A 26894-nucleotide genomic window follows, 5' to 3' on the forward strand; every position below is an offset into this window, starting at 1 on the left:
ACATTCACAAACCTAGATATAAATATATAAAGACAATAGCATAGAAATCATTTTTCTAAATGCCGAAGGAAAAGAGTGGCTGAAATCCAAACGGCCTTTGGTGAAGTAAGTGGTTCACAAACTGAGACTTAATGGGGGGGATCCCAGGGCAGACTGAGCAGGAAGAGGAGTCCAGTGGCAGGGAGGACGGGTTGTTGTCCAGCTCCAGTCTCTCCTTCCTTCCTTAAAGAATCATCTGGGTTTAGCTGGATATGAATAAAAAATACCACTCCCAGACTCCACTGCAGCCAGATGTGCACCTTTGGTTTACGTTTAGCTGACAGAACACAAATGAAAATGTTGTGTACGATTTCCTGGAAACGTCCATAGAGGGAGGAGGGTCTTTCTTCAGCCCTTCAGATGTCTTGATGACTGGAACATTGACAAAATGGCGGCCGCGGCAGCAACAACAGACATCCTGAAACAAGTAGAAATGGTGTACTGAGGCCAGTGGGTACCAGAACTGAAGGCACTGAGGGCAGTGGGTACCAAAACTGAACGCGTCTGGGTCTCTGACACCACACAGTGCATATGCACCTGAAATGTGCACCCCCGGAGTTCATTCCCACAAGAGAGAAATGGATACCAGTTTTCTTGAACCCCCCCCCCCTTTGGAGGTTTCCTACCAGTGGAAATAGCATCTACTCATAATAGACATGTAAGTTCATAACAAAATCAACTGCCTAATAAGAAATCAAAACGGCAGATACCAGAACGTATTTCCAAAGGAGTGATCAGGTAACGCAGTTAGAGGCTTGTTACTCCTCAGGGCCAGGCAGACAGGTTTCCAACTGGAGACCAAGGGGATGGGGAGAATATCTGAGACCAGCTCTGAATGAGGCTGTCATGCTTTGCAGAGATTTATTTTCAAGCAGAGGTCGCAGGGTCGAAAAAGAAAAATAAGGATCGTTTCCATGAAATAGCTCCAGCCAATTCCCACCAAACTAGGCTAAAAATAACTACAAGCCAGAGTTGCAGGGAAATTAAACATAACTCCTGGTCCATTTTCTTAACCCTTAACGACTGCTATCATTGAGTTGTAAAATAAGCCAACAAAATATCAAGCATGTGAGAAGTCACCACCCCTGTTACTATTGCATTTTGGAAAAAAATGATAGGCAGACAAGATAAAAGACATCAAGTTTGTTTTTTAAAAATATGAGATTGCTGTTATTTTCCTGTGTCTCAAAAGAGATTTTTGAATTTTTGGAAAAAAAAAGCACATCTAGTATGGAACAGTATTTTCTTAAATATCAGTCTGTACAATGATGGTAATTAAATTACTGTACATTTAGTAAATATAATTTCCTGGATATTTAACTCATTCTTTCTCCCCCCAACTGATGAAGATCAGTAGATAATCCCCATTTAACTTTTTTACTCTTTCTTATGTCTTGCATTTTAAAGTTCCTTTGGGATGGGCATTTAGCGAAGTGGTTAAGCTGCCACTGAGGACATTTGCATTCCATGTCAGAGTTCTAGGGATCAAGTCCCAGCTCCACTTCCAATACAGATCCTGCTTATGTATATCCTGGGAGGCAGCAGAAAATGGCTCGAGTAGTTGGGTCCATGCCACCCACCTGGAAGACCTAGATGGAGTTCCTGGCTCCCAGCTCCACCTAGCTATGCCCCAGCTGTTTTGGGTATTTGGGAGGTAATCACCAAGTGGAAGATCTCTCTCTCTCACTCTCTCTAGCTCTTTCTCTGTTTTTCAAAGAAATAAATAAAACTCTAAGAAAAAAAATTTTTAAAAAGAAAGATGCATACATTTGCTAGAGTGGTGTTCCCATCAATATATAAATCTTCTTAGCAGGTACAGCATTGGGACATACAGGTAAAGCTGCTGCCTGCATCACCGGCATAGCATACCAGCACTGGTTTGTGTTCTGGTTGCTCCACTTCTATTCCAGCTCCCAGCTAATGCCTGGGAAAAGCAACAGAAGATGGACCAAGTGCTTGGCCTCTGCCACCCATGTGAGAGACCAAGATGAAGATCCTGGCTTCTGGCCTCAGCCCTGGCTGTGGCAGGCATCTGGGGAGTGAACCAGGGAATGAAAGATCTCTCTCTCTCTCTCTCTCTCTCTCTCTCTGTAATTCTGACTTTCAAGTAAATAAATAAATGAATCTTTAAAAAAATCTTCTTAGGGTCCTTTATAGTTTGACTTAAATAATATATTCTAACTCAATCACCATCTATAATACAACATCTCTGTGCTTTTTTTTTTTTTTTTCAATCATCCCAACTATTCACTCTGGATTACGGGTTATCAGTAGTCACTTCATCAAGAGATCCACCAGAAGTTTATCTGTCCTTGCTTAACCTGACCTTTCTGTGCTCTCTGACAATGATCAATACTGCCTACTTCCAGAACTTTCCTTCTTTCCTGGTCACTGTATCCTTACTTTCTCTCTGCGTGTTCCTCTTACCTCTGAGCAATTCTTCTAACTCACCTTCACTGGTCCCCTCTTACAACAGTCTCTAAAGTGGTAACCTTCCCCCGAGCCTTGATCTTGGCATTTTCTTGCATTACACATTTCCAGTGTTCAAGGACCACTCACGTGTTAATGATTCCCAATTATACAACATCACTGTCTCTGGACTCTGTCCAGATAGTCACTGCTGTCCACCTGTAGTATTCTGCATGTTTCACCCTGAAGATCCCCAAAGAAGTAAAACTTGTTCAAAATCAAACTTACTCCTGAAAGCTCTTCCTTCCCCTTCCCCACACTTATCCACACAACTCCTATTTGTCCTACATCTAAACATCTCCACATTCACCTTGAACTCTTAATCCTGGTTCCCGCTGTTCAACAATCCGCTGCACCATTGCAAACATTACAACAGAAACAAACAAAATGGGTGTTCTTCCTGCCTTTCATTTCACCCCATTTCCATTAAACATACCACTGCTTGGGGAGTTCTTCCAAGACTGTGAAGAGAGCCACTTTCCTATCCATACCTTACAAGGGCCCACTTCTCCTCTGGTTCAGCATACTCATCCTCAGCAGGGTATAGGACGCCGTTCACGAGCTGAGCACCTGCCATTCTGACTCCTCCACCACCTTCCACATATTCACGCATGCATGTTGCACCCTCCTGGGATACCATGTTCACTAAGTACGTTAGGGTCTTTGTCTCTTTACTCACGCATATCCCTCTGACTACAAAATTTTTCCCTTCTTTTTCTGGTTGGCAAATTCCCCCTTGAGAATTCAGTCTAGTAGCCTCCCTGCTGTGGCTATGTGGAAGCCCGCTTTTCCATGCAGTATTCCATATGCTCTTTCTTGCATTTCCTTGGGCATTCTGTACATGCTTTCATTACAGCAATTGCCACCATGATCTATAGGCATTTTTTCACAGGATTCCTTTCTGAGGAAAGTCACCATGCCTTAATCACTTCTCTTTAACAACCACCAGGCACAATGCCTCAATGTTTCTGTTATGGATACTAAGCAGAGAAGATGGGTAGGCAGATGAAAGATATATGGTCCTGAGTTTCTAAGAAATAATATTAAAGATCAAAAGATTTATTTTGTAGGCAATATAAAATAAATTTGCTAGCATTACACCATATGGTAGAACCACAAAAATTTACAAAGAAGCAAATTTTCGTTTAATAAAATAATATGCTCTCTGATCCTTGGAGTTATCCAACTGGCAAATAGGAACTCTCAAGAGTTAATGAAATTCCCATTGCCAGATTCTGGCCAAAAAAAGATGGCCTAAGTATTCAATGAGAAGTGTGGGCTGTATTTAATTCTTGTATTGAATGGGGATTTAGATCACTATAAACTCCACTGGCCTGCTGCCATTCTCTGAAAAAAAAAAAAGGAAAACACAATTGAATGATTCTGAAATAATTTTTCAGTAAATAAGATTATTTGTATCTCTGCTCAATTTTGTATTTAAAAGCTAACTTGAATTAATTATAATGTGTTCAAAATAATAGTTCACTGAAATTTCCTAATTCTCTTATGTTCTGGGAGTGTGCACTGAGAGACTTCATTTATTTGAGCAGAAAACAGTAAATAACACTCTTTTCTCCTTACCTGAATTTGATCTACTAAGGAAGATGGACGTAGATTAGATAAATGATGCTCAAATATCACTTTTGTTACCAATAAATATAGATAAATCAAGGAACTACACTCTCACCAACACTAGCTATCTCTCTATTCATTCATTTATATTTTTGAAAGGCAAAGACAAAGACAGAGACAGACAAAGACTTGCCATGCTCTGAGTCACTCAGATGCCCCTTAACAGCCAGGGCTGAGCTCAGGCACAGCAAGGAGCCAGGGAACTCAGTCCAGTGTTCCCACAACTACTTGAGTCACGGTGTTTTTCATGTATGTATTGGCTATTTGGATGTCTTTTTTTGAGAAAATGCCTATTGTCACTTTGAGAAAATGCCATTTTGCCATCTCTCTCTCTCTTGATTTACTTAGTTACCTGAAAGGCAGAGTAGAAAGAGAGCAGGAGAGACAGAGAGATCTTCCATCTGCTGATTAACTCCCCAAATGGCCACAGTGGCCAGGTCTGGGCCAGGAACTGCATCTGGGTCTCCTACATGGCTGGCAGGGGCCCAGGATCTTGGACTGTATCTTCTGCCGCTTTCCCAGGATCATTAGTAGGGAGCTGCATCAGAAGTGTAGCAACTGAGACTTGAACTGGTGCTCACACAGGATGTCAGCATCGCAGGCAACAGTTTAACAGGCTGCACCACAATGTTGGCTCTGATTTGCCTACTTCTTTTAATAGGGTTATTTGTTTTCTTGCTATTGAGCAATATTCTTGTATACTTTGGATAATAGTCCCTTATATGTTGTATGATATGCAAATATTTTCTGCCAAAATATGGACTGTCTTTTTATTGTGTTGTTTCCCATGCTGTGCACAAGTTTTTTTTAGTGTGATGCAATCTCATTTGTTGCTTGGTAACTATAGTTAATAATCATTGTGTCTTTCAAAAATAGCAAAAAGAATGGATTTTAAATGTTACCACCAAAAAAAGGATATTTGAGATAATGAATATATCAACTCACCTAACTTGATAGTTCCACAGTGTACACATGCGTCTCAACATAGTATGTCATCAAACATACATTTGTTATTTGCTAATTTAAAATAAAACAAGCAAAAAATGAACAGTTGTGTTACTGACAAAGCTACACTCTTCTGCAAGCCTAGTACATACCTCATGCCCTGAAAATACTCACCCACCCAAAGCTCTATGTTTTGTCTGTTGAGCTGGCCTCGAGATAAAGGCTAGAGCTGAATAAACGCTAGGAGGACTCAGAGGACCTGCAGCCAACTCTGCTTTGCTGCTTCTCCCATTTCCAGCAATTAATGGAGGGAGACTGAGTGAGCGATGGAGAGAAGCTACAAATGCTGCTCTTCTAAAAACTCTTCCTGAGAATTAAAACCATAGGAAGAAGCGTTCTAATATCTTCTTAAAGCAATGCCATCTTTCAGTTTGCCTGCCAGTCTACAGCTGGCTTTATGTATCAGAGGACACAATCTTGCTTCTTTGCTATTTGGAAGATTAACAAGTTAGGTGCTGCACGACAGACTAACATTTTTGTTTAGAATTGCTTATTTTGTGGTTTACTTATGCACCTGTGTGCTTAACAAACACTTATTAGATGCCTATCATTCTTCCGCTCTTCTGTGCAAGTGATCAAAGCCGCCAGCAGTGTCCTTAAAGGCCCAGGTGTGTACATGCAGCGTGTCGGAAAGTGTTTCTGAATGGCAAGCATGGCAGAACACTTGATATCCGTAAAATATTTTCACCTGCAACAAAGTCGATTAACACAAAGAAGCATTTGCAGAGTAGAATGGAGGAGTTTCCAGGACCTGGAGTGAGGCATTTTGAGCTGGTTAAGAACTAAATGATTTAGGGAGCTGTCCATTAACCATTCACAATACCCCCTGCATCCCTCATCTTGGAGTAATTCCAACCATCAGATCCTAGAGGTCTCGCCGCTTTGGAACCTGCATCCAAGCATTTACGTCTATAACACAAGGACCAAAAATATTTTACTTCTGAGTCATTAGAATCTGTACAAAAACGAGGCATTCCCCAGCAGCCGTTGTATTTGGTAGCACGCCATGCAGGAGTGTGTTCTGTATCTGAATTCACAGGGGAAATAAAGCAGTGCTCATATTAAGGAAATCCATTTCCTCCAAAAAAGACAAAGTATGACAAAGATTGTTTTTCCACCTTAATGTAAATTTCATCACATCAGCAGTGTGCTGTGCAAACTACCACATGGGAAGGCTCTCACGGGTCCCATCCACGGAATACACAGGCCCAGGAGGGGTGGACATTATCACCTCCACGAAGGCACTTCCTCCACGCAGCTCTGCAAGCCTACTCTGGTGAATCAACTCCTTTCTCTTGAAGTTTTGATTAGTTGCCCTCTTTCGGGACAAGCCAACATCAGGAGAGTTTTTGTTTTCTTTTGCTTTTGTTTGCTTTTCCCTTTCCTGTCTTTTTCTCTTCCCAGATTTCATCCCAGTAATTGAAAAGTCTGACCTGCAAATCTGACAGTTCAACTTATCTAGGGCTATCTCTGAGTACAAGGTCAGCGTTGTTGCAGCCTGCATCCTGTGCAATTATACTCTTTGGCTGGCACTGCTGAACAGGGGCTGAAATCCATCAGGTTCTAGTTAATCTGCCTTGAGTAACCACAGCTGGCTGGCCGGAAGAAAACGATTATGAAATAAAGTTTTTGTGTCTCAATAATAGAGATTGCTGATAGGCAGGGCAAGATCTATCTCAGGTTAACCTTTCTCTACAAGGGAAGGCAGTGTGAAATGTGAGGAACGAGGAACTGTTTCCTGAACGTCTTCTGCATTTCCTAGTTTATCTCCTTTTTTTCACCCTTAACCCAGTTCCCCCGCCCCCCCAGTTCCTGAATTTTCATCACACTTTATGAAATACATCTTTTAACCAGTAGGATGATTTCTAGACAGATCAGCTAGAAGGTTAAGGGACATGAAATGAACTTTCTTACTCTAATTAGTCTTCTAACAGAATGCTGTTTTGTTAAGAATCCATTTATCATATTAATGTTGAGGCTGTGAGTTCCACTACGGAGAGGATAACAATGCATTTACATGGTGAGCTTGGATAGGGAGACAGGTGGCATGTGTTGTGGTACAAGCTGTATACTCAACAGGTAAAACGGACCTACAGAGCTGAGGAAAACTCAGCTCAGCACACTTCCAATCCAACAATGTTGACCTTTTCTACCAACCAGACATGATCAGAAAATGGTTTACCTGGCAACTATGAAAAGGCACAGATACTGGTCTGGAAGTTCAGAGCATAGATTCTGGAGTCAGACCTAGCGCTACTATTCAGCAGCTGTGTGACCTTGGGAAAATTACTTGACCTCCCTGCACCTGTTTTTCAATTGTAAAAAGGAGATAGTAATAATAGTATCTGCCTTGTGTGGATCTCCTGAGAATGAAATGAGTTAACATAGCTACAATACTTAGAACAGTGCCTGACATTTAATAAGCGCTGTAAGTGTTTACTGTTGAAGATCTGAAAACAGCTGAAGAAACAAGATGGGCTGGATCCTGATCCTGTTGGATAGTCAGTACAGCTTGCGAGGTCTTTAGCTCTAAATTCTTGTGTTTGATACTTGACTTCAGGCTGTTAACATTTAACCAGAGGCTCATAAATAAAACGAACCATGGTTAAACTCATCCCGTTAATGTGTCTACTCATGAGAAATTAAGAATGCACATAAAAGCGGTATGCCATGGATTTTGTCAGTCAGGATAAGAGGAGAGCAAGAGAGGGCAAGAGAGAAGGGTTTTCTAGAAGCTGCTGAGACTGGACACGGGGGTTCCACCATATCATTGTCCGTAGAGCACATGGCCAAGATGATGGAAGAAGACCTTCCTGAGGAGGAACGCATGTAATTTCTGGGTTTCTAGGCTCGCTCCAGCGTTCATGCCCTAGCTATTGCACTGACTCTTCTTTCTTCATAATTACATCCCTAACGTAAATGCATCCAGCAATGATCCTGAATTACATCCTCTTAATTACATACCTTCTGCAAATGCATGCCAACTCCCCCTTGTCAGCATTAAAGTCACTTGGCTGGCGCTAAACAAAACAAATGCACAAGAAAACACTCACAAAAGAAAATTGCCAGTGGGAGCTTTTGAAACAAAAGCCAAGCTCAGGAATAGGTATCTCTAATAATTTATTTTAATTTGGGGTTTTGTTTGAAATTGGGGGGAATTGCTTCTGAGTCATGTAGTCATGTTACCACTCTTCTTTTTCATTTCTGTAACCTTCTCTGAGTTTTTAAAACAAAACACCAGCAGAAGGTGCAGGACAGAGTCTAGATGTCCCTTGTATGTTTGTTTATAAGGTTTTCAGACACAGTACATACATTTATGTGTTTTTGCTGATCTTGGAATAACTTCTTTTATTTAAGCCAAAGCTATAAAAGTCAAAACATATAGATTCTCTTTAAATAGAACAGAATTCAACAATCCATTTGTGCATCACTATGATATATATTTTATAATCTAAAATGGAAGTTTTCCATAGTATCCATTCTCACCATAACAAATCTACATAGGTCTCACTAAGGTTCAGAAAACTCATTCAGGTGTCATAATGAAAAGATAATTTAAATGTGCTCTCAAAAGTAACATCTGTCAGTTGCAAGCTAAGCATCTTTGAATTTAAGTTTGATTCTTCAAGGGATAAAGTGACAGTATTTTCAATTATTGAGAAGAGACTGTTAGCCAGGCATCATCTTCAGGAATTCATAATGGGTAGAAACTTAAAATCTTCTTTTGTTCCTGCATTTTCATCTCTCGATGTAAGGAAGAGAATATATATAATTAAATCACTTAAGTAAATATTAAAACACCAAACTATGTTAAACATACTGCTATAAAAATAGGACCTTTATAAGATCCAAACTTTCTGGTTTCATCTGTTTTTTGTATTTTTTTTCAAACAGTGGTCTTTTTTTTTTCTCTTTAATAATTTTCAGTGGTGCTTGTGTTTCCATTTCTAGCGTGAGCTTCCTAACATCTGTTTTCCATTTTTCTTTAATTTCCACTCACGACCTTTGGCCTATTTGCTGTGTTTGGAAAAAAACAGGAATTAAAGTTGACATTATCTCTATGCCTTCTCCCAACTGCATAAATTCACATTTTTAGCTGGCCTTATATCTAAATACAGACTTTCTAACCACAAAACTCATCTTTTGTTTGGAGGGAGTTTCATAATGTTCACAGCAGAGATCTGAAGCGCAGTGCTTAGGGTGCTGCGATGCTGCCAGGGACGCAGGTGTGCCGAATGTTTGTTCTGGGTCTGGGGTCACTGGGGAAAATGCTCCGGACTAGTCCAGTGCTGCAGAGAATACTCGAGCTGTCACACAATGTGAAGTTCTTTTGAGAAATATACCACTTAGTTTCTCACGTGAAACTCAAAAATGTGATGCTTAAATATAATGAAAATCATCTTACAAATATACAGATTTTTTAATGAGACAGGGAGCAAGCATTTAGCCTAGCGATGAAGATGCCTACCTCCCGTTTCAGAGTAATTGGGTTTTGATTCCTGACTCAGGTTCCTGCCTCCGTTTTCCTGTCAATGCAGACCCTGGGAAGCGGCAGTGAAGGCTCATGGAACTAAGTTCCTGCCACCCACATGAGAGACCAGGATTCCATTCCCAGCTCCTGGCTATGGTCCCGGCCTTGTCTCGGCCACTGTGGGAATTTGGTGAGTGAACCAGCAGATCAGAGCTCTCTCTCTCTCTTTCCATGTCTCTCTTTCTGACTCTCTGCCTCTCAAATAATTTTTCAAAACCATTAAGCAAATGAGCAAGTACTTAATAATGTTATATAAGAAACAAAAAAATTACTTAGCAAAAGTAATGATAAGGTGGAAAGGAATTTATTGTTATATTAATGCACACTATACATTAAAAATTGGAAATCTTGAACCACATGGAACTCATAGAAACAACTATTTTAAATAAGAGGCCGTGGCTCACTAGGCTAATCCTCCGCCTTGCGGCGCCGGCACACCAGGTTCTAGTCCCGGTCGGGGCGCCGGATTCTGTCCCGGTTGCCCCTCTTCCAGGGCCAGCTCTCTGCTGTGGCCAGGGAGTGCAGTGGAGGATGGCCCAGGTGCTTGGGCCCTGCACCCCATGGGAGACCAGGAGAAGTACCTGGCTCCTGCCATTGGATCAGCGCGGTGCGCCAGCCGCAGTGCGCCGGCCGCAGTGCGCCGGCAGTGGCGGCCATTGGAGGGTGAAATAACGGCAAAGGAAGACCTTTCTCTGTGTCTCTCTCTCTCTCTCTCACTGTCCACTCTCCCTGTCAAAAAAAAAAAAAAAAAAAAAAAAAAAAAAAAAAAAAGAGAGAGAGAGAGAGAATGAATAGTTGAGAGATTATCCAAAGGAGCCCCATATTTTTAATGACATTGAATGTAATGTATACTTTCATACCTCTTTTCATTTTATTGAGTTGTAATTTGTACCAAAAAAGAACATAGATCTTTTGTATACAACTTAATTAATTTCCATATGTGCATGCTGTGTCCTATGCCTTTATAAACAAAATATGGCTAAAAGATTATAGTTTTCTTGATACCCCTGACTCGGAAACTGTTGCATGAGAACAAAATAATGCCTCAAGGGCTGATGGTGTGATGAGAACTCTTCACCCCTACAATGAGAACTTGGCTGTGTTCTATCTTGTTTGGGTTCTTTTTAGTTTCCAGTAGATTTATTTCTACAACTTTTATTGTTTTAACTTAGTTATCTTTACATCCCTGGGGTAAAGCATGGCAAATAAGATGTTCAACAAATTTTTATAGTGAAAAGTTCAATATCGGATACCCATGCTTGTGAGCATTGTAGCTATAATGAGGGTGAATATTTTTCAGCATTCTGTCCTAAAAAGATACATATTAGTAATGTTGATGAGCCTTTTGGGAGTGACAATTTTTTACATATCCAAATTGAAGTAAGACTTGCTACGTTGGCTTTCTGTCAGTTTTACTGACTGTAGAACTGCTTATGCCACCAACACAGGCTCTAGATCTACAACAATGTCTGGAAGGTTTCAGCCCGTCAGAACTTAACAGACAGAAAGCCAGTTGATGGAGAATGGCTAACGCTGCATTACGGAATGAAGTCCTGGGTAAAACGATTCCATAAACAGCCTTCTGCAGCCACCCGGAGGGCACATGTGGACTGTCTTATCTCTTTGAAAGGTTCAGAGTCATTTAGATTTCTTAAACTTCTCCACCATAATCAGACCTGGCAAAGAATCATGCTGTACAATTTTGAAGAGTTTCTTTGATTTTTACAACAAACACGAGTATGCTCAGTTGGGATGAGTTGGAAGGAACACACCACAAGTTCAAGGTAAAGTGAAACATGCAGTTCTAAGACTCTAAGTTGCCATCCTCAGGAGAACCCCAAATCACACTCCGCTTGACCCCAGTATGTGCTATCATGTGAATGCTATGGGGACAGCAAAGGAGTTCACAATCCCTGATGTTTAGTGGCCAGTGTCATGAAGGTCATCCTGCAGACGACTCCTACGAAGTCCAGGAATCACAGAAAGAATTCTCTGAGCAGCAGAAATCACTTAGAGTTAGGTCATTGATTATTATCCAAAACTCAGGACAGAAAGAGAGTTCTGTCATTGCCCAACACAGATGACTACAGGCTGCAAACAAAGTAAGCCCCACACTCACTCCAACCCTGCCTCAACATGCAAGGCCATTTCATCAGAAGCAGAATTAACAAAAGTCACAGCTTTTCCATTCTTCCTGGCATCAGCAACTAGTGTGATAAGTTTCCTCTACAGAGAGAATTACTTCCCATTGTATTCACGCAAAAGCTTATGCATATTTAAGTATACTTTTCTCTCTTTTTTTTAAGATTTTATTTATTTATTTGAGAGGTAGAGTTACAGACAGTGAGAGGGAGAAACAGAGAGAAAGGTCTTCTTTCCGTTGGTTCACTCCCCAGTGTCTGCAACGGATCTGCGCCAATCCGAAGCCAGGAGCCAGGTGCTTCTTCCTGGTCTCCCATATGGGTACAGGGGCAAGGACTTGGGCCATCTTCTGCTGCTTTCCCAGGCCACAGCAGAGAGCTGGATCGGAAGATGAGCAGCCGGGACTCGAACTGATGCCCATATGGGATGCCGGCACCGCAGGCAGAGAATTAAGCTACTGTGCCACAGTGCCGCCCCGAGTATACTTTTCAATATCAAGCAGCCTATGAACCTTGAAAGAGCACTACACCACAGGACAGAATATAAAATTTTTCAAGAAGACAAAAGTGGACCTCAAACAAAGGGATGGACTGTGTGATTTCTTTTATGTTTGTGATTCTATGGTAACTATTATTATCTACTTGTAACACTAACTTGGTCTCTAACTCTTTTCCTCCAGATGACTTCATTCAATTCTTTGAAGCAACAATATTTTTTATCTATTAATGCCTTCTATTTCTCAGAGAACAATGAGAAAGTAAACAAAAATGTTTTCCATGATGTAGAGAACTTTATAAATATAACAGGAATCCTAACAAAAGGTAACTATTTTTGAGGCCAGCTATTTCTGTTCCCTATCATGCTTGAAAATTAGGAATTATTTTTGGCTGACTTTGTATTTTTTCTTAGGTGTCATAAGAATGATTGTCCATGTAATAAAGGAAGATCATTCATAAAAAAAATCCGAAGCATGAAATTGGAAATGTAAATTATTTTATCTGGCTATCCATTCGGACAACGCTTTACTTAAATATGATTAAATCCACTCTCATTTTCTATATGTGTGAGCCTCTACCCTTTGTTTCCTAGTTTCATTGTTTCTTTTTGAGTATGTCTGATCCTCCATTGCAAACCTTGTGTGCCCAGTGGTTATTCCCACTTTCTTAAAAAATAAAAATAAAATAAAATAAAAACTAATCCTGGCACAATGTAGGCATGCATTCAATGTCTGTTTCCTCCTCTTTCTTAAAATAAAGGTTCAAAGACAGTTCTAAAAGATCTAGTGAGCTTTCAGTTCTCTGAACTCCAGAGGCACTATTTTTAACAATTGCCCAAAAGTGAATAGAATTTGCCCTGGACCGATTTCGTGCACATCTCGTATCTACTCACCCCCTGGCTCTTTTCCTCGTTTTCGCCTCCTGTGCCTCTTTCTCAGAATCAAAAGCCCTGGAGAGACCTTCTCAGCCTCCCCTCATTTTCCAGAGGAGCGGCCCCCTCTGTTCCCGGACAGGTGGAGGTCAACCACGTCTGGTACCCAACCCCTACCAGTGGCACTCATGGGGTTATCAACTCATCAGGGCACTGCATGGCAGGGTAGGAGAGCAGAACCTGAAAGTACAAGCAATTAAGAGGAGAAAGAAGGAGAGAGAGGAAGAAAAGACGAGACAGGAAGTATCTGACAAAATAACTTCTCTCAGCTCCGCTTTCCTTCCAAGGATTTCAGCATGCGATGCCCCATGGGCTGCTCCAGGGACCCCAGGTGCATGCAATCTTTTCTTGTTAACCCCTGACCAGCGCAGTGGCTCAACAGTTTGCATTTGTTCCCCCTCCTCCTCTGCCAAACATCCATTTTTCCCTCATCCTTCCTTCCCTCGGAACTGTATTTCTCCAAGAAAACAGAGCCCACAAGCTTCACCTCTTGTTCTGTTTGTTTCAGAGAACTGGGGCCACTTTGGCTTTATTTTATTTTTTGTGGCTTAAATATCTTATATCCTTCACAGCACCTGGCACAGTATGAAATATCTGGTAGACTTTAAATACACAATTTCAATTCTTCTGCAAGATCAGTATACACACACACACACACACATCTGTGTGTATATCTTAATACTTTATGGAGACCTCAGAACTGAAGCTTATCTTTTCTCCTTTGTCTTTATGGGAAGTCTAAGTATTTGCTTTCACTCATTATTTATCAGGCGATAGTCATCAGATATATAACGTTTATATATTATCATTGAAATATTTTCAAAATGGGAGAATTAATATTTGTGGTTCAAAGCAGCAACATCTACTTGTATAACCTCCATTCTTAACTCTTGATTGTTCCAGAGTTTTCCATGCCGCTTTCTCCAGGCTATGAAATGTTGAGCAGAATGAAATGGTTGCAAGTAAGATGCAGATCTATGTAAAGCGTATCGTAGTGGAGCGCTTTTAATGTGGACTCTATCATCAACAGCTGTCTCATGTGCCAAGTTCCTGCGCACTGCGCTACTCCTCATTCCCTGGGTTCGAACTGTGCTGGTTCTCCCCACAGCACTATTGACAAGGTTCCCTTCAGTTCAGTGTCTCTAAGTGCTTGCCTTTACCTATCTCTTTACCTAGATTTTGTTTCAGTTTGGTTTTGTTTTGTCAAAGATGGAAACTGAGATTCAGAGGTTGCTTTCTGTAATGTCCGGCTTTTAGATTTTAATATGATACCTAGTACTAAAGCTCTCATAATCCAAGAAAGTTGTATTTATTCTCCAACATAATAGTGATATAAAGATATTTGCACTGTATTTAGTGATGCATGTTGTTTATTGGGAGTGGGGACTTGTGTCTACCCACTCATTTTCCCACGAATTTAAATTCAACCTAGTCGTTCCTATTTTATGCACTGTCACCTAATGAAAAGTGCTTGAGTGACATTTAAAAAATCATATTTTATTGTGAGTAGAAATAAGTACAGCCACTATGGAAAATATTAAAGAGATTCCTTAAAAAATTAGAAATAGAACACAATACAACCCAGGAATCACACTACTGGGTATACATCCAAAAGAAATGAAATTATTATATATATCAAAAAATATTTGCACTAACATATTTATTGCAGCACTTTTCACAATAGCCAAGACACAGAATCAGCTAAGATGCCATCAACAGATAAAAGGATAAAGAAAATGTGGTATATATGGAATAGAGAAGAGTATTCAGTCACACACAAAAAGAAAGAAGTCTATCATTTGCAGCAAAATGGGTGGACTAATGTTAAATGAAATAAGCCAGACACAGATTCTGCATGTTATTCCTCACATGTGGAAGCTAAGAAACATTCAATATGAGCATAGAATAATAATTACTAGAGGCTTGGAAAGGAAGGAGAGAGTTTGATTAATGGGGACCAAGTTGGAATCAGAAAGTAGGAATAAGTTTCTGGGGTTACACAGCACACAGCAGTGACTATAGTTCACAATTATCTATTATAAATTTTCTGATCAAGTTAAAGGGGAGGAGCCCCAAGACTCCTAGCATAAAGCAACCATGAAGAGAGGGGAATATTAATGAATCAGGTCTTATTATAAATGTAAACTAGAAAATTAGTACTCTGATCAGGTATAATGTATAGATGTATTAAAATGTCAAATTGTCCCCCATTAATATGTACAGTTAATATTAATCAAACTTTTTGATGTTTTGAAAAAATACAGTAATTTTTTGAAGTTTGGGGCTAAAAAATCCAAGATATATTACCACTAACTTTATCATGCTTTTAAATTAGCATTTATAAGTACATTATCTGAAATTCAAGATGAAATGTACTAAATCAAAACTCCTGTATTTGAACATACTCACAATTCACTGTCGTTATGGTGGTTTGTACAAAATAAAGTGAAATTTCTTCAAAATTTGAGAGGAAGAGTTACAGACAGAGAGAGGGAGAGATAGGAAGAGAGGTCTTCCATCCGCTGGTTCACTCCCCAAATGGCCACAATGGCTGCAGCTGGCCTGATCCAAAGCCAGGAGCCAGGAGCCAGGAGCTTCTTCCAGGTCTCCCACATGGATGCAGAAAGCCCAGCACTTAGGCCATCTTCCACTACTTTCCCAGGCCATCATCAGGGAGATAGATAGGAAGAAGAGCAGCCGGGACTTGAACCAGTTCCCATATGGGATGCCAGTGCTACATTCACAGACTTAACTTGCTTAACTTAACTTGCAACGCCAGCCCCAAAGTGAATATATCAGATTTTTGGGATCTGCATCGTGATACAATAAGTTAAGCCACTGCTTTCAACGCTGGCATCCCATAGCAAAGTGCCAGTTTGAGTTCCAGCTGCTCTGCTTCCAATCCGGCTTCCTGCTCATGCACCTGGGAAGGCGGAAGATGATGGTCCCAGTGCTTAGACCCCTGCCTGCCACGTAAGAGACCAGGATACAGTTTCTGTTTTCTCTGCTTTTTCCTGGCCTTGACCGGGCTGTTGCAGCCATTTGGAAAGGGAACCAACTGAAAGATATCTCTCTCTCTCTCTCTCTCTCTCTCTCATTCCTTCTCCCCTTCTCAATCATTCTGCCTTTCATACTAATAAATAAATCTTTTTTTTTAACTTTTATTTACTAAATATGAATTTCCAAAGTACAGCTTATGGATTACAATGGCTTTTCCCCCCGATAACTTCCCTCCCACCCACAACCCTCCCATCTCCCGCTCCCTCTTCCATTCCATTCACATCAAAATTCATTTTCAATTATCTTTATATACAGAAAATCAATTTAGTTTATATTAAGTAAAGATTTCATCAGTTTGCACCCACACAGAAACATAAAGTGTAAAATACTGTTTGAGTACTAGTTATAGCATTAATTCACATTGTACAGCACATTAAGGACAGAGATCCTAGATGAGGAGTAAGTGCACAATGACTACTGTTGTTGACTTAACAAATTGACACTGTTGTTTATGGCATCAGTAATCTCCCTAGGCTCTTGTCATGAGCTGCCAAGGCTACGGAAGCCTTTTGAGTTCGCCGACTCCGATCTTATTTAGACAAGGTCATAGTCAAAGTGGAAGATCACTCCTCCCTTCAGAGAAAGGTACCTCCTTCTTTGATGGCCCTGTTCTTTCTACTGGGATCTCACTCGCAGAGATCTTTCATTTAGGTTTTTTTTTTTTTTTTCCAGAGTGTCTTGGCTTTCCATGCCTGAAATACTCTCATGGGCTTCTCAGCCAGATCCGCATGCCTTAAGGGCTGATTCTGAGACCAGAGTGCTGTTTAGGACATCTGCCATTCTATGAGTCTGCTGTGTATCCCACTTCCCATGTTGGATCGTTCTCTCCCTTTTTTATTCTATCAGTTAGTATTAGCAGACACTAGTCTTGTTTATGTGATCCCTTTGACTCTTAGACCTATCAGTGTGATCAATTGTGAACTGAAATTGATCAAGTGAGATGGCATTGGTACACACCACCTTGATGGGATTGAATTGGAATCCCTTCTTATTAAAAATCAGATTTTATGTACTTACCCCATTAAATAAGCTTATTATGACTTTTCTTCCCCTTTTTTAATTGCTACAATGCTATCTCCTTTACAATGTCTTCCTTCTCTGCCACTTAAAATGTGATTTATTTAACAGATGTTGGCAACATCAAAGTGCAATTATTGACCGTAAAACAACTTTAACACCTTCATGGGCTAATTACCAAAATGGCCTTTATTTAATTCTCCAAGGACTGATCTCTGAGAAAATTACAACATGGTGACAACATGAACAGAAAACTTAAAGTTAAGCCCTCATAGTAACAGACCAACAAAGAGGGGGCTGCTTGGCTACTCCTAAGAAATCTGAACCAAATTAATATTTATACAGTTCAATTACAGCATTTGCCTAAAAACTGCTTTAGTGCTGTGAAATTGAGTGGTTTAACCCAATTTTTCCAGCCCAAAGAAAATAATTTTATTATATTGGCACTTGATCAATTCTTTAAAGAGACTACTGAATAGAGACTGACTCTCAGAAAAAAAGTTGAATTATTAAATAGCTGCTATGTAATTGAGAAGACTCTAGTATACCATTGGCTTTGGTGTTTTGATAGGAAAATTTGTGAAGATAACTAAATATTAATAATGCCTTCTGGTTCTTCAAATATAATTTGAGAAAAAAAAAAGAACTTCTAAAGAAAATATGCAATCAATGAACTAAATTCAGTTTGCACAAAAGTGACTCTTAACCCTTCGGAAATAGGATATACTCTACACAAACTGAGCACTGTCAAAACAGGAAATCTGGCTTCAGGTATACAATGACAATTTTATTCAAGAGAACGGTAATTAGTTTTCTATATTAGGAAAAAGCTTCAATTTTCAGACCATCTTCAACCATCAAGAACAACTTTAAAACAAGGAAAGATGAAGACAAACCCAATTACTTATTAGTAGTATCTGTGAAAACATCCTCAAAGTAACTCTAGTTATTAGTTCAAACTTTTATCAAAGACCTCATTTTTCCCGGACGTAGCAGACAACAGTCTCCTTGATTTATTACTTTCCAAGCACAGTTATCTAATGTTGTTTTTTAAATATTTAAATCTTGAAACAAAAGCCAAATACAATTGTTAAATTCCCTTTGCTTCTCTTCTAAGTATAATAGTATGTGATTCCTAAGTGTGAAAACAGATTTCCTCTCTTTGTGGGTTACTTGGGTAACAAATTTTTACAGATACGGTTTGTCCTTACATACAAATGATCACGCTTACTGATACATTTACATAACTAAAATACTGACTTCGCCTTTAGACTGTAAACAGAATATGCAAAGTTTGTAGCAACTGGAAAAGACTGAATATCGATGGAGAGTGAGTTTAGCCCACAGGGCTGCAAAAGTCTCAAAACATCCTTCTAAGCCATTGGAGCAGGCAAGAAAAGCGAGGCTCATCAAGGCAGGAAGAATCCCTGAGCATCTTCAACAGTTCTTTGATTCGCACTTGGGAAGGAGTCCTCTTTATGGGCTTCTTTTTTGAAAACCATTTATTTTACTGAAGTCTGATTGATATAGAAAAAGTTGTTCATATTTAATACATGAGTTTGGGTGAGCAAAACCATCACTACAATAGGTAGCATAAACCTATGTGTCGCCTCCAAGAGTTTACTTCTACCTCCATAGTTATTACTACTTTTGCATGTATGTGTGATAAGAACATTTAACACAAGTTCTGCCTTCTTGGCATCTTTTAAGTCTATAAATACATCGTGTTAACTATAGACAGCACTCTACACAAGAGCTCTCTGGGACTGATTTTGCGTAACTGAGATCTTGTGCTTTTTGACTAATACTTCCAGCTCCCCATTCCCTTCAGTCTCTGGAAGCCACCATTCCACTTTCTGCTTCTATGAGTTTGACTGTCTTAGTCTGATCCTGTAAGTAGTCTCACATGAGTTAGTCTTCTTGCACTGGCTTCTCTCACTTTACATAATGTGCACCACTTTCAGCAATGTTGTCGCAAGCAGGAGCATTTCCTTCTTAAATCGTGTTCCATTGTCTGTTTGTACCTCATTTCCTTATCAGCTTGTCTGTAGATGAATATTTAGGTTGCTTCTTTGACTTTTTCAAAGAATCTACTTATTTATTGGAGAGGTAGAGTTACAGAGAGAGACGGAGAGACAGAGAGAAAGTTCCTCCATCCGCTGGTTCACTCCCCAAATGGCCAAAACGGCCGGAACTGGGCCAATCCAAAGCCAGGAGCTTCTTCCAGGTCTCCCACGCAGGTGCAGGGGCCCAAGAACTTGAGCCATCTTCTACTGCTTTTCCCACACCACAAGCAGGGAGCAGGTTCAGAAGACAAGTACTTGGGGTACAACTGGCACCCTTATGGGATGCTGGAGCCACAGGCAGAGGCTTAGCTGACTATACCACAGCGCCAACTCCTCTTTGTCTTAACTATAGCAAGTCAAGTCACAGTGAACTTGGGAGTACAGGTATCTCTTTGAGACCCTTATTTTAATTCTTTTTAATATATATCCAGTAGTGGAATCACTGGACCGTACATTCTAATTTTTTTAAGAAGTTTCTATACTTTCTCCATAACAGCTGAACTAATTTGCATTCCCGCTGTGTAAGGACTCTCTTTGCTACACATCCTGATCAATCTTCATTATTTTGTATTGTTTATACTAACCACATTTGTGGAATTCTTGGTGTGTTTGCTGTATGTGTCCCCTATGGAAATCATGAGGAAATGGACTGGATAAAATTAATACATGACTTTGTTAGCCTGTTTGAACTGATATAAGAAAATATGGCAGGCTCTCTGTACTGACAGGTATTGTATCTATGGATTCAACCAACCAGAGATGGAAAATATTTGGGAGGGAAAATATAGCATCTTTACTGAACATGTATAGACTTTGTATTCTAGTCAATATCTCCCAAACAATACAGCAAAATAACAATTACATTGCACATAGGATTATGAGCAAACCCTATGCCATTTCACACAACAGACTTGAGCATCAGTAGATTTGGTATGTAAGGAAGGTCCTAGAATTAATTCCCTTTGAAGGTGCAACTGTACAATAAGCGGGAGAAAATGTTTATTTCTCACCATTCTGGAGGCTGGAAAATCTACTATCAGAGCGCTGATAAATTTGATGTTCCGTAAGAGCCCACTTTCTGGTTTGTAGACGGTGCCTTTTCGCTGTGCTCTCCCGTGGTGGGAGGGGTGAACGGTCTCTCCTGGGCTGCTTGTACAAGGACGCTCATTCCATTGGTGAAGATTCCTCCCACATGACCTAATCCTCTCCCCAAGGCCTCATCTCTAACACCACCCTGGGGATGAGGATTTCAAAACAGGAATTCGGGGAAGGAGGGGTTTCATAAAGCGTTCAAACCACAGCAGAAAAATCAGATGGCAAGTCAGCAAAGCATGTTAAAAATAAACAGGGTGGTTTCACTTGGCATTTTGATCTCCAGTTGCAATTGCTTTGTTGCAAATGTCAGGATTTCATTCTCTTTTGGGAGGGGCTAAGTAATATTCCATTGTGTGTAGAGACCACATTTTCTTTAAGCATCAGTTGATGCCCGCCTAGGTTTATCCTGTATCTTTGCTATTGTCAAGTAAATAGCTAAACACATGGGAATGCAGGTCCTCTTTCAGGTGTTCACATCCTTTGTATGTATTTCATTTCCTTTGTATACACTGCCAGTTGTGAGTAGCCGGGTCCCAAAGTAGATCTACTTTTAGTTTTCAGAGGAATCACTGAATTATATTACCTGCATGACAGTATACCTTTCTTTCTCCACTTTATGATCCTTGTCATGAATCCCTCACTTTGTGAGATTACAATTTCTGTTTTCAAGAAAAAAATAGCAAAGTGTGTGTGTGTATGATGTCTACCTTTGAAGTAAATTTGGCAAATGCTAAAAAATTGTTACATTTTAAAATTTAAAAACAGAATTTAAAAATAAATAACAGAAATTCATGATATGTAACAGAGTTTTTTTTACGATTTATTTTATTTATTTGAAAGGCAGAGTTACACTGAGAAAGGAGAGGCAAAGAGAGAGAGAGAGGTCTTTCATCCGATGGTTCATGCACCCAATTGGCCGCACCGTCAGAGCTGCGCCGATCCGAGGCCAGGAGCCAGGAGCTTCTTCCAGGTCTCCCACGTGGGTGCAGGGGCCCAAGGACTCGGGCCATCTTCTCCTGCTTTCCCAGGCCATAACAGAGAGCTGGATCAGAAGTGGAGCAGCCAGGACTCGAACCGGCACCCATATGGGATGCCTGCACTTCAGGTCAGGGTGTTAACCCACTGTGCCACAGCACCAGCCCCAACAGAGATTTTTAGAAGATGAAGCAAATGAGTTTTACTTTTTATTCAGAAGTGAATAAAAAGACACAACAAATGTTAAAATATTCATACGGCACAGCTCACGGCACCTCAAATCACAGCTGTGTTATCCTGGACACAACCACCAATTGATCCCCCAGATGTCCTGCTCATTTGCAAAAGGCAGACAGACATTACAACTGCACAGCACGCTACAGCTCACTGTGGCCAGGCTGTGGCCAGATCTCTGCAGATGCACGTTGGCCCTGTCACACCTCCTTGTTTCATTTCCTACATGACTTTCTGATTTTGGCTATAAAAATTGCCACAGTGACTTAAAACAACATGAATGTATGATCTGACCATACTGTAGGTTAGAAGTTTGAATTCCACTGAGAAAAAAATCAAGTTGTAACCTGTACTGCTCTTCTTTCTGGAGGTTGCAAGGGAAGAAATCCATTTCCTTGCTTTTTGTGGCTTCTGGGGGTGGCCCACATCCCTTCACACGGGCCCCGTTCCTTCATCTTCAAGTCAACAACATCACATCTCCCTGATGCTCCACCTTTGCTTGCATCTCTATCTGATTGCAGCCAGGGAATATTCTTCAACTCTGAAGGACTAGTGCGATTACAGAGTCAGACCACCTGAATGGCGGAGGATAATCTCCCCTATTTTGAGGCCATCAACATAATCACACCTCCGGAGACCCTTCTTGCCATGCAAGGCAACATATTCTCAGGTTCCAGGGATTGGGGCGTGCACATCACACTCAGGCTACCACACCTTTACTCTGATTCTTGTAACCAGACTGTCAGCAGGGAAGACATTGACAGGTAAATGACATAACCAGGAATTTGCCCTTCATGCCACTTGCTCCCTTTTCCAAATGTGTTACTCTCTGGTCTCCTTTCCCATGCTCTCACTGTGTGTTTACAGTTGATTGAATAGGCTTTGCAATGCACGCATCCTGATCTGGGCTGTCAGGCTTCCTGTTTCATGATCACTGATAGTCTTGCCTAGTATTATACCTGGGAGCAATGGATGAATCAAGACAATTTCCCCCAAAATAGGATTTTAGTCTTAATTGGCTCCCACGTGGATCCTCATAAGACTCTCAAACTCATAGGTAAGATATGATTCATTGCAAATGAAAGAATAAATAATTAATCTTATGTTTTTCCTAGAATAAAATACCAAATCAATCAGAAAAATTTTTTAAAAAAACTTGAGGGATAAGTAAGGTGAAATGGATATGTTTACTAAAGACACAGGTTTAATTCAGTAGAAACTAGGACTCAACATAAGATAATGCTTGGGTTGTCAGGACCAGTAACTGTAACTTCAGCATTGAGTAGAAATTGAAGTCAAAGATGGAATTAAAATGGGATAGAAAGAAAAGGCAGCCTCTAAGCAGGAAAAATTTTGAACTAGAAAAGTAATTCTAAAATTTTAATGCAGTGTGCCAAAAAAACATGGTTTAGGCATTTGGGGCCTGATTTCCTAGATGAAGTTCTTCGTGAGATTTTATTTAATTCTTTCACTATTGAGGGAACACTGAGATGCTATAAAGGACTTGAAATATGTAATTTTTGTAGCTGAATCAATAATGCTAAAATGAATGCACAAACAGATGGAAATTGGTTAATATCCAAAGGACAACAATTAATTGCATTTCATTGAACACATTTTTATTTCTATGAACAAGAATCATTTGTGTTATTATCAGTTTTCGGTAAAACAGTTTCAAAGAGAATGAAAGGCTCAAACTCTACAGAATCAGAAACACAGAAGGGAGGGCTGCAAAATAATGCAATTTTCCACTGAAGACAACAAATAATCTTTTAGTTTATTTCAAAGTCTTTTACAATTGTCCCCTATTATCCACTGTCCTTCTGACAAAGCAACGAACTCAAAGAAAGAATATTCTTAAGTTTTTTAATGTCTTGTCTTTAAAGTTGAATCCTGTATCTCTGTCAGGTACCCATCCACTGCTTGTCTACATTAATTCAACAAACATTTACTTTTCCACATGCAATGAAATTGGAAAATATTAATGTAATACTTTGAATATTTTATACATCTCAAGTATTTAATTCAGACTAACCATGCTTTCCTTACCCAACAATCACAGCCAGAAACTGTGTCAAATGGTGCTGACCTACAGTCATAAAATACAACACCAGATGGGTCGCTCAGCACAAAATACTTTACTATTTGTTTAATCTCAGGATGATAAAGGTGTCTTTATCTTACTGGATCTTACTGCAAACCAAACTGCACAAACCAAAACTGAGCAAACTTAAAATTAGCCAGGATAAAATCCTGTCAACCATATTATGAAATAACAATCTCTAGAAGATTTCATATTTAATTACCTTATGTAATGGCACACTTTCAATGCTATAATTTGTTTAAAACACATGCATAGTACCTGAAATGCCATAAATGTTGAAAAGTATTAGCTAGCATTATTAATGCCAATGATGACATACCCATGTCTCAGTATCTATAAACATGACCAAGAAGAAGCATAAGACTACAAAGCACTCATTAATTAATTTTTAGACTCTTTTTGGCAAAAAAGAATAATTACAAGAATAATTACAAATATGGATAATTACAAAAATGGATTCGGAAATTTGATACAGAAGGTGAAGAGTAAATTAAGGCTTTCTTAAATATTTGAAAAACATTCACGTTTCTGGGCTTTACTGTATTTGGTTCTTTATGTCTCCAATAGAAACCCAAAATATATCTTTTACGGTTTTGATCAAAATTACTCTGTGTTCCAATCAGGAATCTGTAAGAGTTTGCTATTATTTATATTTCCTTTACTTTTGTTCAGTTCAAGGCAAAAAAAAAGGAAAAAAAAAAGAAAATTCTGCACCTATGTTTTATTTCTAGATCTGTATTAGGAAACCCTTCCAACTACCCTATACTCTTCCCTCCCACTTAGGCAGGAAAGTGTAGATGTGGCCATCACTACCCTGGTTAAAGTAGGCATTCCCTTCAAGCACGAGTTAATACTAACCCTCACAAGGACTTATTTAACCTCAGCAAAATCCTTTCGTTTCTAAAATATTCCTTGTACTGAAATCAATAAATCACGGAAATCCCTAGTGGGAGAGAAACTTCCTGAGGTCTCAAAGGCCAGGCCAGAGTGGAACTAGTAAACACCAGTTTCTCACAGACATGCAATTAGAACATCTGTTTGTGTCTTCTACGCCTATTAAGATGTTTACTCTGTTAATTGTAGGCATAACATGGATATCCATCAGTATTTTTGTTTTTACTCGACTGTAGGAGCTCTGTAACAGGGTTCTAACTCTGGGTGACTACCTTGACAGTCCATTAGCAAGTTGTCTTTTGAAAGAGAATATGAGAAACGGCACTCGGTCGGAAGCAAACGATGAGCGGTGAAAGACAATCGTGAGAAAAATTTGGAAGGTTGTGATATGAACAAATGCAGTTCACTAGTGTGCTGCATAACTAGTTCTGAAGTTTCCTGATTAGATTGATTATGTCAAAGAGAGCCACCTCTGGGATCCAGAGAGAGATTTTGAGCCTGGAAAACATTTTCAAATGTGAAGTTCACTAGCCTTTCCAGCTGTGCTGTTAATTTTCCAGCTTAGGTTTTTCTACTTGGAAAGAGAATAATCTTCTGTAATTTTCTTCAAACTTATATGCGGAAGACTTCCAAACATTCGAAAAACTATTCAAGGATTTAAAAATCCTTTAGCACCAAAATTAGCTTATGTCTTAGTTCTATTTTCCACAAACATTTTAAGTACTCCTGTGCTAGTGTGAAAAACTTAGAATTATCAGTTGAATTTTAATAAATGATCTACACTGTTACATTACATGATATAAATATAACAACCATAAATCCATAAAATTAAACTGTCTGAAATTTTTGAAGTACCAGTTGTGAAAATCAAAGATTATATTCTAGTGGTATCATAACTCTTCAGGGATATTTAAGACACAATATTTGAATTTCAGCTGCCTACATGTAAAAATACTTATATTTAATATAATCATTGTTTGATATTTACCCAGTAACTGGTACTTGTTCCCGTTCACAGAAAAATGATTACATTAGAGTAAGCATGTGTATTTATTAAGCATACTTAATATTTAAGCTACACAAATTTATCAGCATTAAATAAACATTCTAACATCTGAACAATGAGTAAAAATACAATATTAACTCATCTTCACCTCTACTCACTATTTCTGACATTGAGGAATAATGGCAATGGCCATGAATAATTAAAATAAAGTGGAAGTAAAACATTTGGAGTATTTATCAACACAATTGCCTGCTGTGGCCAACTCAGTCTCTGAAATGTACAACTGTTTGAGGAGTGGATTTCTATGTTGCCAGTCCTTTAAAAGAGGAAATGAAAAAGAACATAATACTCACCTGAAATTGAACCTCAGGTTGGACTTCACAACCACTCTTTAAGTTGAAATTTCTGAACTTCCTCAAAGGTAAGCACAAGTAACATAAAAATTCATTTGCTAAGTATTCTGCCTAAAATGATTATTTTTCAAACATCTGGAAACACTCTCTTGCCTTCCTCCTAAAACTTTAAGAACTGCAAGTTGCTGAAGCTTGATGAAGAAATTTAATGTCCTGGCTGTTGAACAGATAGTCTCCACATTGAAATTTTATCACTACAGGGCTTTCCGGTTCATAAAACGCCTTGGGATGGTCATGGTTAAAAAGTGCAACTTTAACAAGTTCCATGGAAACTCACTTTAATTATCCCTACCTTAGCTCCGAGAATCAACCTTCTCAACATACAGCTTCCACATAGCTTCATTGTCACCTAATCTATTGTCACCAAGTACAAGTGGCCTTACGACCTTCAGTGCTCTCATAAATCTCTTATCCTTAGTGATATATTGAAATTCTGTTTCTAAGTATAACCAGGACCGTGGCTTCACCGAGGGTTGGATCCAAGCTAAGGTGATTTCCACATTCCTGTGCTCCTTATCCCCATCACAGACGGGATGGGAGAAAGCAAAGTTTGCATGTGATGCTTTTGTTCATGTATCCTGACATGCAGCAATCATGACAATGGGAAGCGAATAGTTAACAGTCTGTACTTCAGTATAGTTCCCACACTCTTGGTCTCTATGACATATAACCTCTTCATAAACAAGAAACACCTACTTCAAATAACCATTAAGGAACATTTTTATTAAAACTATGACCAGAAAGAAAACAATTTTTTGTTTAAAAAAAGATTTATTTATTTATT

The 26894-nt window shown here is 39.4% G+C and overlaps 1 long non-coding RNA gene across 1 annotated transcript; it reads right to left on the reverse strand.

The window, feature by feature from the left end:
* Positions 1-26229, reverse strand: LOC138843489 (uncharacterized). Its single transcript, XR_011378255.1, has 2 exons — positions 26051-26229; positions 1-457 (listed from the first exon to the last, which is right to left on the reverse strand). It is a non-coding gene; the product is annotated as an uncharacterized lncRNA (long non-coding RNA).
* Positions 26230-26894: the final 665 nt, after the last annotated feature.

The sequence above is a fragment of the Oryctolagus cuniculus genome, chromosome 8 (assembly GCF_964237555.1).
Source record: "Oryctolagus cuniculus chromosome 8, mOryCun1.1, whole genome shotgun sequence".
Taxonomy (NCBI): Eukaryota; Metazoa; Chordata; class Mammalia; order Lagomorpha; family Leporidae; genus Oryctolagus; species Oryctolagus cuniculus.